The sequence below is a fragment of the Podarcis bocagei genome, assembly GCF_964188305.1.
Source record: "Podarcis bocagei genome assembly, chromosome: 9".
NCBI lineage: Eukaryota > Metazoa > Chordata > Lepidosauria > Squamata > Lacertidae > Podarcis > Podarcis bocagei.
The window spans coordinates 49840092-49852522 of NC_138134.1; the positions used below are offsets into that span (position 1 = coordinate 49840092).

At 39.4% G+C, this 12431-nt stretch overlaps 1 long non-coding RNA gene across 1 annotated transcript; it reads right to left on the reverse strand.

Moving 5' to 3' along the window:
• Positions 1-4385: 4385 nt before the first annotated feature.
• LOC308594833 lies at positions 4386-9841 on the reverse strand. The gene is made up of 2 exons (XR_014011647.1): positions 9751-9841; positions 4386-4615 (listed from the first exon to the last, which is right to left on the reverse strand). It is a non-coding gene; the product is annotated as an uncharacterized lncRNA (long non-coding RNA).
• Between the last annotated feature and the right edge of the window lie 2590 nt (positions 9842-12431).

A 12431-nucleotide genomic window follows, 5' to 3' on the forward strand; every position in this document is an offset into this window, starting at 1 on the left:
CAATAAATTGGAGAGCTCCCAAACAGCATAGGACAGCTTGCCTGTCAGCTGAATGCAGCTGAATACAGCCTTACTAGTGGTTGAAAATGACAGATTGGAAATGGGAGTTGGGATAAAGAAAAAAAGGAGGATAAGAAACTGAGGAGGGTAGGATGGGAAGAAAAGGGCAAGACACGTCTCCCACCAAGAAACAACATCCCCAAATAGAAAGGCAGAGCAAGACATGTTTGTCAACTCTAGGGGTACCGTAGCAACCCTTCCACATTGGGCAAAGTGAGCCAGCCGCCTCCGGTGATGGTATGGATGAGATAAGCTACACAAATAATTATTCATCCTAAATACCTTCAAAACAAGGGAAGGCAGACTATGCATAAATCCATTTACAATGTCCTAAAGTAGCATTTATCTTTGCCCCCACCTTGAGCTCACTGGGTTTGGGAAAGTCATAGCTTTGGCCCTATGTGAGAAGAAGGCAGGATTAAGATTGCTCTACCTACTGACCTCAAATAAAATATTCATTTAAAAGCAATTCTGTGCAACTTGACTGGGGAAGGGTGCACTTTTAAACAAATTGAAAGGGCTGTTAGTACCCTTTCCGTATGCTCATATCCCTGACATTTACAGGTTGGAGGAATAAGGGAATGAAAAGGGGTGTGACTATTGCAGCGACAGAACTTTTCTCAATCCAAAAGCACTATCACCATCCAAAAAACAGTGACATGTGGCCAATGATGTGAACTGTCCACTACAAAAGGAAAGAAATTGAATATCAGCTACAGCATTATAAATGGTATGTCTGGAAGACCCATAGAACATTATATAGAGTAAAGGGAAGCTTTTAATGTTTAATAGACTACTGTATTTTAATATTCTGTTGGAAGCTGCTCAGAGTGGCTGGGGAAACCCAGCCAGATGGGCGGGGTATAAATAATAAATTATTATTATTATTATTATTATTATTATTATTATTATTATTATTATGCAAAATGAGTATTGTTATGACCTTGCCACTTCTCCAAGTGGTGAGAAGTTTATTTATTTTGCATATTTATTAAATGTATATACTTCCCATCCAAAGGAACACAAGTTCCAGGGGCAAATGGCTTAGTCAGTTTCAGTTTCCTTTTGAAGCAGGTCACCAGAAGCTTATTAGTATTGACTTATTTGATATTTGACTTATTTAAAGATGTACAGATTGAGTATGGAGGAAACACTCTAAGAGAATGGCAAAGTTTGTTGCTCCCACGTCAGATTTTGGGATACAGCATACAGCTCACATAGTTCAAAAACTCAGATCTCTGTGCGGCGTCTTTCTCTAAAACCTGCAGATGCCTCCTTATTATTCTCCTTTACACATACACCTGGTCCTCTCCCCCTGGCTAAGGAGTGGAGGCTATAAATCCTCATAAGGCTGATTTTTATCACCCCCATTTCATGTGTGGTGAGCCATGGGTATGAAATAGGCTCTCACTCCGATTCAGAACATTCCCCCAAAGTGCCTGTATCAAGAAGTAATTGGCTCCCTATGTATTTCCCATGGCAATATGTTGTCAGGCTGCTAGCAAGTTCAAGTTCTCGTGAGATATGCCTTAGGCAACCTACACTGATAACCCAAGCACAGAAATGTGATCTTACTGACACCTTCAAAGGCCAAGACAAATACAATTCATCACGCAAATGCATCCAGAAATGGTGATCAGAATCAGATAGCTATGCCGACCCAAAATTCACAGGGTCTGGGCAACTGTGTGTGTGTGTGTGTGTTAGGAGCAGTCAATGTTCACCATGAGCAACCAAGCTTCTGATTTATACAAAACCCTTCCTTGGGGTGGATGTTCAAAAAGCATTAAGGGAAAATAGATTTTTTAGACTGAGGCCATGATGTTATGCCCTTGTCTGGAGATTGTTTCCATTTTAACATGGTAATGGCGGAAGTTCTTAATTAGGTTAAAACTTTGCCATGTGTTAAAATTTCCCATTATAGAGAAGCATGCTGAGATAAAGAAGGAATGGCGAGAACCAATCGTAAGCTAGTCACATCTGTTCACCCACTAATCAAGATTTGATGTGCACCCCATGCTAATTCAGCAATGGTGATGCCTCTCTATATTCCATTCTCTTCCATCCTTGTTGCCTTAACATCAATTCCACATAGCTAATGTGACAATGGATTCTCATTATAATATGGAAAATCTATGCCCCATTATGCTGGCCCACACTTCTGGCTGCTATTAGCGTAATTGGTTTTTGCAAAGTGGTTTTCTGCTTCTTCTTTTCCTTGCCATTACATTGGTACACAGTTGCTCTGCTCAGAAGGATGGCTTGAAAGGCTAATCTAGGTCCATTTCCAGATGTGACTATTCATTCATTATTTTGAAAGATGAGGTTTTGGTAGCAGTGTTACAACAATAGTCCTGTGTGACGCTAATCAATCAAGGCAATAATATATCAAATCTTAATCGGCCAAATTCCTTAGCTACTCACTACTCAGGCATTCATAAACAGTTATTTTCAATGAGGTGGTAAAATGGAGGCTTTTAGAGATAGTTTCTGAGGTAACTTTGGAGTCAATTCAGAACCACCTCCCTTGTGAAAGTTGTTTGCACTCCTGTGCAGCCATTTCCCATTATCTGTAGTGCATAGGTTCCCAATGAATAATTTCCCAGTAGCATTTACACTTGAGAGATGATCTTGTGGAAGGGTTCGATACTACACCTATATTATTAGCCCCTCTCATGTTATCTCGCCAGGTTAAACAAGATTGAAGAGGTGTGAAATGCCACCTTGTAATAGTAGTGGTCCTCAGATATTTATTCTGAGGTGATAAATCACCATAAGGCCTATTTTTACCACTTCCATTTTGTATATCATGGATGAGCCATAAATATGAAATAGTTACCACCAGAAAATAAAATAAAGTTACCATATCAGAGACTGCTTTTCAGACCCTGCTATTGACAAGGCAACTTTTTATTATGGGGCTATTTCCCACAAATATTTCCTGACATAAAACTGCTGTGGGAAGTCATATTGATAATATTATTGATAATATTATGGTCTCAGAATAAATGCCTGAACCAATTCCATCTTACCTAAAACAACAACAGAAAACACATGAGAAAACAACAAACAAAACCAGGGATAAGAATAGAATGTGCAAGACTCCTTACAAAACCACATTCAGTACCTTATTTTGTACTGTCATTGTTTTCCCTCCTACAGTTTTGAATTATTAAATGAAACACTTCTATCTATATTTAATGTAAAAGGTTGGCATCTATATAAATAGGCTATAAAGTAGTACAGGGACTAGACTGAAGAGATTTAGCCCCTCTCAGCTACTGAATAGATTCTACCACCTCAGATTGCAAAAACCACTCAAAAATACCTACTCAGATCCCACAGCTCATAGGGGGATTGGAGGTATGAACACCAAGAAACTTTGACAATATAATAAGCAATTTGAGGGGGGGAGGCTGCACATTTTAGAACAGTGTCCATGGAGATTGTTTGTTGCTGTTATTCGTTTCTTGGGAAAGAGCTTGTTTTAACCAAGCCCATTCCAAAGTGAGTGGAGTTCACCCACCACGAAAAAATTGCAAACACTTCAACATGTTAAGTAAGATGTTGCCTATAGTTACTTTTGATACACACATGCTCCCTTATGGACATGGTTTAGAAAATATAGCTACCTAGAGGCAAATATGCAGCAGAGAATAATGTGTGGACATAGTTACTATTTTTCAAACTGTGTTAGAAATTATGTTGGGGTTCCTCAGATGTTCATCAGTGAGAGGATCAGAGTCCATCATTACCAGTCTTCCACTGCTAAGTATAGCCACTGGAAGTGACTAGTTGAGTGTTTTCTTGAGCAACTCTCTCTCAGTCCATGCAGGGTGGACAATGAACAGTGAAGCTAAAGATGCCTCACAAATACAGCATTGGACCTCTATGTGTACCCTGAAATACTTCCAATAATCCTCTACAACGCACAATGTTGTGTAGCAAAGAAGTTTCTTAGCAGACAGGTTGATGTGAAAAGGGTTGCCCTTGGGGGGTAAATAACTGAAAGCCATTGGTCTAAAGTTTCTAGGTTCCTGTCCTTGGGGAGGAAACCTCCTACATACTTCAATGTATAGGAAATTCCATCTACCTAGAGCGGAATTTGAAATAAAATACTCACACTGGTCTACATTTGGATATGACCTAGTTTGGGCAATATAGTAAGCTCCTAGAGAAGTAGTCACCAGCAAATGTAGCCAAATATAGTTATTTTTAATTAGGATAACTGGAATGTTGCCATTATCTCATATAGGAAAACACTTGAGTGCTGTGGAACTTAGAGCTGATACATATAATAAATTAGCACTGTTCCAAGTAGGCTGTCATGTAATGATTGCTTTATTTTTTAAAAAAGAAAAGCTTTATGCCATCATACTTCACAAATATTGCAAAGCTGAAAAGAAGCAGATGATATCAAGAATTCATTTGATTTTCTCCATCTTTCTTTGGTGTACATCTTAAAAATTAACTTGCTCTTGTCTCACTTTGGAGCTGGAGAAAGAAACTTGTTTTTGACTTCTATATTACTTTTGTTGTTGTGTTTTGTTTCCCCCTTGCAGATCAAAGGACAAAGAGCAAAATTAGCATGAGCTTTAAATTTATGAATGACTTGTTCTTGCAACCATATAGCTAAAGGGATTGTATTTTACTTTAACAACTGGAAGTTAAAAGTGCTTCTGTAAACTGCTCAGTGCAATAAATAAGTCCAGGGTGACTTATGCCTTTAGGGGTGCATTACAGCTTCTTCCCACCAAGCTTATTGTAGAGGAAAAAGCATGCAAAGCCTGTTGTCCTCCAGCTCTCCTGCCTAGGAGGGAGTCATCATGACAGTGCTGTCTCTTCTCTGAACACACATAGTATATGGCACCTCAGGGCAAGATGAATTAATTCAGGACCAGAATATGGTTCCTGTTTTTCATATGACAGCAAATCTCAGTGGAAAGCATGAACTTACCTGCAGGCTGCACACTCTCAGTTTCAGAGAAGAATGTTTTCCCATATCTAACTTAGCACTGACATGGGTTAATTCCATTTCCCCCCCTCAAAAGTCTGATACCAGAAAGAAATTAGTTTTCTGAATCAAAACTGTACACTACAGTCTTACATTCAGTAAGGTTTACTTAGTGCGTGTCCAAGTGTAAAAATTACCTGTTCTCAGAGACGTCCCCCAGTCCCCACTGCATTTCTGCATGTTTAGAACTGGAGGTGTTTATTCATTGAATGAAGGCACGTTTGAAGCAACCTATTTCATGCAGAAGGGAAGTGGCTTGGTAACCCTAATTATTTGAAGTTATTGGTTTGGGAATTAGCAGTGTAGTATATGGACCTGATCAAATGTAGTATGGTTGCAAAATATATAGCATGTTTACCACATAAGAGAGGATTACACTTTCTCATTTCAGTTTGCCACACTCTACAAAATTATCTGTCCATTTCTGTACTCTTCTTTTTCCTCATTTCTCTTGGCTCAAATGCTGAGATTTATCATGGTTAGAAAATGCAACTGTCAAGAAACCAGAGGTCTTCCTTTTGGGCATTGTCGGCCAAGGGGTGTTAAAGAAAGATAGAACCTTTTTTATGTATGCAACAACAGCAGCAAGAATTCTCATGGCAAAGCACTGGAAGACCCAAGATTTACCCACACTGGAAGAATGGCAGACGCAACTAATAGACTACATGGAACTGGCTGAAATGACTGGCAGAATCCGGGACCTGGGAGAAGAGACGGTGGAAGAGGACTGGAGAAAATTTAAGGACTATCTACAAAAACACTATAAACTGTACGAATATTAGGTGATTGCACGACTGAAAGTAACACGGCAGCAGTAAACTTTGCTCTAAGATATATGAGAATAAGTGAGGTTCCAAGGAATCGATGAAATTTGAAGTAATATTATGTTTAAATTAAGCAGATAAATTTATGATAAAGTTACCTTAAATTCGGGACATAATATTTGAGATTTGCAGAATAAGAACTGAAATAAGGTAATAAATTATGTCTATAATTATGACCGAGAACGCAGGGAAGGGTGATGTGAGGAAGTCCAAAGATTAAGAAAATATAATTTATAAACAACTGTATTCTATATGTACTTTTCTTTTATCCTTTATTTTTTAACTTTGCTTCTTTCTGTGTTCATGGTGATGGTATTTCATATTTCTGGTGATTTGTATATTGTTTAAAAAAATTGCAATAAATATATTTTAAAAAAATAAAAATAAAATGCAACTGTCTAAAAGTTGGGGTACACTCTGCATGTTGTGAGCCACATCTTCCATCAGACCCAACCAGCATGGTCAATGGTAAGGAAAAATGGGAGTTGTGGTCCACAACTTCTCTAAAGCATCATATTAGCTGCCCTCGGCCTAAAAGCTTAATTGACCCTAAATTTCACACCACACAGCTTTAACTGATTTCAATACCTTTTCTAGTGTCTACCGATTTATGAAATTCTCAAAACATTATGGCACAGTTGTTTGCAATACACATCCAGCTGTGCATGCACAGATAAGTCACCACAATACCCCAGAAGCCCTAATCTCTTCCCATCCACTGCGAATGGATATCACAGTATGCCAGCTAGTACCCAGAAAGAGATGCCAGCTTACTGCCAGTTTCCTACCCAGCCCTATTGAGGCATTAGAATTTACTTTGAATCCTGGTTTGAAGAAGAAAGACTGGATGGAGAAAAGCTAATCATCTTAAGTTAATGGCAAGCATACTATGATCCTTGCACAGGGAGGGGAAGGGTGAGAAGAGGCCTCCACTTGGCTTTGTTACCATCGTTCCATATTACTCAACTGTATGCATGCCAGGAGGGATTCTGCTCTTAGTGTTTGGGGAGTGTGATGTTGTGTAACAAAAAATATATACAGATGACCAAATGCTCTATCTGGGTTGCAAGGCCATGTCAGTTTTGCAGTGAGTATTTCCAAAGGTATTTATTGAGTCATACCACTAGACCTCACGGGGGTAGTTTCATCACAGTATGAATATTCAGTTTATTTAACACAGATCATAAGCACATTTTTCTCTGCCCATTGTTGGTCATTATGCAGCACATACACCCCAAACAGAACTGCATTTGCCTGAAATACATTTGGGTCCTTCTTTATTCCAGGTCCAGAGACATGCTGACCACTTTTCTGTTAGTAAAGATGTTTCAAAAACAACTCCCCGTGCAATTATACTCTGTTGGTAACTGCACCCCTGGTTAAAGTGGAGGTGTTTTTTGTAGGGGAGGGAGTCAAAGAAGAGATTCTCGTGGTGCTGACTACAGCTCACAACCTTTTAAAAAAGATCACTTGCGGCACCCATTAAAAATCCATAAGCTTGTGCTTTTCTTATTGGTGTGTTTACATGTATGTACATGAATGTATGGCTTTTGCTGTCCCTGGAAGCTTTTCGTCTGCGGATAGAAAAGAGAAATAAGAGTGTTGACAGGTAATTATTTGCCTTACAGGATAGTATATGGTAATGAGTACGGTACTGAATTCTTTGTTCTTTCTTATACATTTAAAATTTACCAGTTTTGCTTCCTGGATTTAAAAAGTTGAACATTTATCTGTTGAGCTTTTCAGAAACAGTCATTTGGTGCTTGTTATCTTGGTGTTCTTAAGTCTGATAGGTGATTAGTCATTCATTTCCTTGTTAATAAATTATTCATTCCCTTCATTAGATATTCGCTTCATTTAGCTATCTTGTGGTTTTCTTTTCTTTTTTTAAAGTTTGCAGTTGTTTGATATATTAAGCTGCGTTATAAGATACCAAAGAGCTGAAATCTAGGGTAGCACAGTTTTTATGATTTTTCTGTTAATGGGTTTCCTCTCCTCTTTCTTCACTGGATTGCTCTGCCCAGAACAATTTGAGCACTATGCATTTTTGTTATTGATCTTAGAGACATGGGCTGCATACGCACCATATATTTAAAGCATATGGCTTTCTTCAGAGGATCTTGGAAACTATAATTTGTCAAGGGTGTTGGGGATTATAGTTCTGTGAGGGTAAATCACAGTTCCTGGGATTCTTTGGGAGAAGACATGTCCTTTAAATGTATGCTATGTACACAGCCATTGGCTCCACATAAAATGTGGTATCTGTATGGTATATGTTTTGTTAAAATAGCAAGTTATTACTACATAGCAGCCATGGGGTTCCATGAGGATCTAAGACAATGACATCATTCTTTCTGAAACCCGTTGTGCCTACTCTCATGAGCAGTTGAAATAATTATTTCTGTAATGACTCTCTTATTTTTAAAAAATATTTATTTGTTCTGTTTTGCTGGTTGCTGGTCTTGCCTCCTGTGAGAGGAAGTATGGGATTGAAAATCAAAAATGTTAATGCATCCCCTAGTGGGAGGGAGGGTGTGTGCCTATGTGTGCTGAGACAGGCCCTGAAAGCCAAAGAGAGTTCTGGAAGCCTGAAGGCATGTGTTTGTTTCCATGCATGTGTATAGTTTTTCCTGAGGAAGATGCCTGTGAGAAGACTCATAAAGAAAGAGGCCCAGCATTGTGTGATTAGTAATAGACATATAAAACATCTGTTGTTTTGGAAAATCATATTAGTCTGCCTGGGTGAGCCACTGGACTAGGCCACTATGCTACATAATAATTCATTCAAATGCTATCAGACAGGACCGGCCCACACATGAGGCAAGATGAGGTGATCGCCTCAGGTAGCCAAATCCATGGGGCAGCAGATCCCAGTCTAGATCTTTATTTCCCCATTGTTCCTGATGTAGATCTTCACTCACCCCTTCTTCTCTGGCGAAGACAGAGGAGCCATTTTGTGGCTTGCCTCAGGTGCCAAAATGTATTGGGACAGCCCTGTTATCATGTGCACAAAGAAGCATGAGAAGCAGTAGCCATGTTGTATTGTCAATGTATGAAGGAGCCATGCGTTATCATCAAAGCAAGTTGTGAGGAGCTTCACCACCTACCTGTAGCTGTCCAAAAGCAAGGCAGGATTAAAATCCTCCTCATTTCTGGCCACAATGTCGCAGTCTACAGTACAAGCTTACCACAGGGCGAGAAAGATACTGTGGTAAGAGCAGATGTGGCTAAGAGACTAAGCTCTTATTCAAGAAGTCCTGGGTTTGAATTCCAGCCCTGAAATAAACTCACTAGGGAAGCAACTCAGCCTCAATCACAGTCCCTCCATCTATAGCAGAGGTGGGGAACTTCAGACTTTATGTACATATAGCAAAAAGCCCACATGCTGAGCATGTGAATGACAAGATTAGCAGGTTGAGTCCTGTCATGCACCCTGCTTGAGTACTTTTGCCTGACTGGAATACATCCTTGTACTCTGATAATGCTTTTTGCTTGTTTGGATGGTGTATAGAGACACATGTTTGTAGAAAGAAGCCTAATGTACAGAAGTAAAATTTACATCTGTTGCTCCACTGACTTTTGCCTCAGGTCCTACCCATCACTGGCATGTGGCTTTCAGAAGGTTGCCCAGAAGTAAATACAGCCCTTGACCTGGAAATGCTTCATCACCCGATTTAACATCTGGATATAATTCTGACCTACCCTACCTTACATGGTTGTTGTAAGGATTACAATAAGATAATATGCATGAAATGTTTGGGCATTTGAAAGCACAAAAGGACCTAAATTAGGACCAAGTCAGCATTTAGTAACCGGTTATTTGTAATTACTAAAGATACTTATGGAATCTACCTCAGCTGGATTCCAACTGGGTTTTTGAAGTTCCGCCTTATTGGGTTTTTAAAGTTCTGGAATAACTCATAATGTCAGATTCAATTATTTTTCCAAACAAAACATTTATGGAATTTTGCAACCTGGGTGAGAGAAGATTCCCTTTTCTGTTTGTTTGTTTGTTTGTTTGTTTGTTTGTTTGTAGTTAGGAATGACAAAGCCAAAACCAAAAACAAATTAAAACAAGCTAATTTTTACACAATAGCACAATTTCACATAGTAAAATTTTGTAATGATACAAATGCACTAATGCAGCTGCAACTAACAACAGCTGTTCTTGTTATTATACAAAATCCATTCTGACATTTCAAAATTCAGAGTTCAGCTGGAGCATAACCAAAGGGGTATAGGAATCCTGAACTAAATGCTATTAAGGGGGTCTGCTCATCCCCTTGTAATCATCAAAAGTGTGCTTTGCTCATGGAACAGATATCTGGAATCAGTACTTGTGAGCCTTACTCTGGCACATCAGTGATCCTTATCCTGACCACTTCTTTCCTATCACATAAACTCTAAAGGATAAGACTTCTTATGGTACAGGGACCTCCTCACATTGTCTAAAACATACAAAGCAAGCATCTACTTTGGAAAACAACAACAAAATAAGGAGCTGTCTTAAATCTAAGACAGCAACACTTCTTGAGAACAAGCAGTAAATCCTGCTCCCACTGGAACTGAGCAGAAGTCTGGCTTTGAAGCTTTGAGTTTACCTCAGATTTTTTCAAGGGCTTAATCTTATACCTAGTGGCCAAAAGTTCTCCCCACTCCAGGCCGGAACATACTTTCTTCAGCCCAGTACTGTTCATCTGGTTTACTAAACACCAAAATATCCATGGTAAATATCACCAATGAAGGATTGCAATATTCATGTGCTCAGTTTCCCCAAGAGTTTTTACCCTGTTAATGAGAATAGTTGTTCAAATTGCTCTCTAGAGAGCCACTGGCATGAGGCGCAGTGCTATTTGAGTACAGCACTTTCAGGAGCCATGCTATAATTCAGTTCATAAACATTTTTTCTCCTTTAAAAGCTCAAGGGAATGTGATTTTTAAAAATGGCTATGATTTGTCTAGAGAGACCTATCAGGAATTCAACAGCAATGCACTTGTATCTCCTTGGAAAATGTGCCTCATCATACAAGAAAATGAAGTGTTTCAGAAATGATATGGTTATCCTTAAAAGATCATCCAGGAATGTTTAGGATGGGACCAAGCCAGGCCCCTAGTGCCTTGCCAGAGCCTCCAGCCCACTGACATCTGCACTGCCTCCCCACAAAATTTGGCAGCTCCCCAAAGGAAAAGCTGCCAAGGGCCTCCTCAAACCCAGAGATGATCCTAGAAGGGAATCAAAACTGGATATCTGTTGTTATCATTCATTTATTAATTTTGTAATTTTTGACAATTTCTTAGCTGCTTGATAATAAGAAAGAAGTTCAAAGCAACACGTGAAGCAGAAAGAAATGCAACAATATTAAACACCTATGAAAACCAGGTAAAAACATATTAAAATGATGTTATACTGTTCCAAAATATAGCAATTGCCAGGCTAGGATTATTCTTCTATAAAGTAATGATGGACTAAAATTGTCTTTGATAGGCACCGAATTCTCCAAAAAAGTCAGTGTCTGTCTGATTTCCACTGGAAGGGAGTTCTATAACACTCAGACTGTTGCACCATGGATCACACTTCAGGGATAAACAATAGTACAAGCAGTATCTCCCCTGATTACCACAGTGACATATGGGGTATGGCCATGGCCCGTCTACTTGAGTTTCTAGTTGTTGAGGGATAGATCAATACTAAGATATTATACTAGGTCCAGTATAACATTGAAAGTCAGAGTGATTTCATAACAATCTTGGAGGGAAATATATGTTTTCTCTTGGATTGTACTGTATGTGTGTATGTGTATTCCACTTGTTTCATCCACTTAGAATTTAAAAGCAAACATAAAAGCTACAATGGTTCATCCATCAAAACACAAATTATCAAACTAAGAGCAGCAGCACCCCCCCCAAGAAAAAAACAACACAGAAATCTTATAAACTTATTATTTATTTAACAAAATTATGTTTTCAATGAAACTGAGGTATGGCTTCTCATTGCTATCCATTCATCAGGGAGAAATCTGACACATTCATCATTCTAAAACAATTTCTCTGTAGGTTTTACTGAATTCTAAGCATCGACGAGCTCTTCAGATGTTACAATTTGGCATCATTCTGGCAAAATCAATGGAGTAGCAACTCTTCTCACCGGTTTGTATCATCAGGCTGCTGAGTCTTTGATTACTCTTCAGCTAATCCCCTCAGCTAATCAGAGAAATTTGTAAGAAAAGTTTAGAGGGGAAGTCATCATTCTGTACATTGAACACAGTTACTTTTGTTGCTTTTGGTGGTGGTGGCCACTGACGGAGGAAGAGAAGTGGGGGGGGAGCACACCATCCCGATCCCGGTGGGGTGTCATCGTGGCTGCCCCCTGCCCGCACTGGGTGCCACGCCCCCAGGACGTGCGCGGCACCCCTACGGGCAGTGCGCCATGCCCCCGGGACGCACACCAGCTCCGCCCTGCCTGCTCTCCACCCCCCCAGTGCTGAAGCATGAAACCACTGACAGTGGCTAATGAAATAAGCAGGATAAGAGCT